The 1,333-nt window shown below is 59.6% G+C and overlaps 1 protein-coding gene across 1 annotated transcript in view; it reads left to right on the forward strand.

Annotated features, from left to right (window-relative positions):
* LOC133448224 (ubiquinol-cytochrome-c reductase complex assembly factor 1) overlaps positions 1–1,016 on the forward strand; it is a 19,024-nt gene extending 18,008 nt beyond the window's left edge. The window contains exon 9 of the mRNA XM_061726563.1: positions 1–1,016. This exon is cut by the window's left edge and continues 214 nt beyond it. The gene's annotated coding sequence lies outside the window, so the exon portion shown is untranslated.
* The last annotated feature ends 317 nt before the right edge of the window (positions 1,017–1,333 follow it).

A 1,333-nucleotide genomic window follows, 5' to 3' on the forward strand; every position in this document is an offset into this window, starting at 1 on the left:
ACAACGCCCAGAGCATCCTGAAGGTGGCCACGCCCACCTACAACGACGCGGGGCTGTAGCCCCGCCCCTGGTATTTAGCCCCGCCCCCTCTACCTGACCACGCCCCCTCAGCCCCGAGACCACGCCCCCTGCTGGAGGACAACGGCCAGAGCATCCTGAAGGTGGCCACGCCCACCTACAACGACGTGGGGCCGTAGCCCCGCCCCCTGGTATTTAGCTCCGCCCCCTCTACCTGACCACGCCCCCTGCTGGAGGACAACGCCCAGAGCATCCTGAAGGTGGCCACGCCCACCTACAACGACGCGGGGCTGTAGCCCCGCCCCCTGCCATAGACCACGCCCCATATACAGACCACGCTCCCACCGGCCCATATGCCACGCCCCCTGAGTCCCGAGGCCACGCCCCCTCCGCCGCTGCCATCTTAGCTTCCTCTGCTCCTCTAGAAGCACTTTCTTCTTCTCCTGGACCTGGTTCTGGTTCTGTTCCAGATCCAGAACCAGATCCGGTCCAGAACCAGGTCCGGAACCAGAACCAGGACCAGAACCAGGACCGGGCCGATCCGGGTCGTCCCCGTCTCCCGATCACTCCGTATTTATACCACGCTCTTCTTCTTCTGCTTCACGTGTCATGAAGGTTCTGCCGGCGACCTGGTTCCTGGCCCGGTTCTGACCCGGTTCCTGGCCCGGTTCTGACCCGGTGCTGGCCCGGTTCCAGTCCGGTTCTGGCCCGGTTCTGGCCCGGTTCTGGCCCGGTTCCTGACCCGGTTCTGGCCCGGTTCTGGCCCGGGTTCTGACCCGGTCCTGACCCGGTTCTGGCCCGGGTTCTGACCCGGTTCCTGGCCCGGTTCTGACCCGGTTCCTGACCCGGTTCCTGACCCGGTTCTGACCCGGTTCCTGGCCCGGTTCTGACCCGGTTCCTGACCCGGTTCTGGCCCGGTTCTGACCCGGTTCCTGACCCGGTTCCAGTCCGGTTCTGATGTCATGTTTTTAAAAGTCCAATAAATGTTTGATAAAGTCCTGGCTCGACTTCTTCTTCTGTCGTCTCTCATTGGCCGCCGGAGGTCACATGACCCGGTTCTGACCCGGTTCTGACCCGGTTCATATCACGTATAAAACATTGTATATTATGTAGATTTTCACTCACAGTTAAACATTAAAACAAATATTGCATTTGAATCTCCAAATGTATTTTAGGTAAAATGCTTCGTCATCGTCACTTGTAATTATGGAGAGAAAGTTTAAAAGCTCCTTCAGATCTGGATCTGGACCTGGATCTGGACCTGGACCTGGACCTGGACCTGGACCTGGACCTGGATCTGGATCTGGACCTGGAC

Source organism: Cololabis saira, chromosome 8 (genome assembly GCF_033807715.1).
Source record: "Cololabis saira isolate AMF1-May2022 chromosome 8, fColSai1.1, whole genome shotgun sequence".
In the NCBI taxonomy this organism is placed as follows: domain Eukaryota; kingdom Metazoa; phylum Chordata; class Actinopteri; order Beloniformes; family Belonidae; genus Cololabis; species Cololabis saira.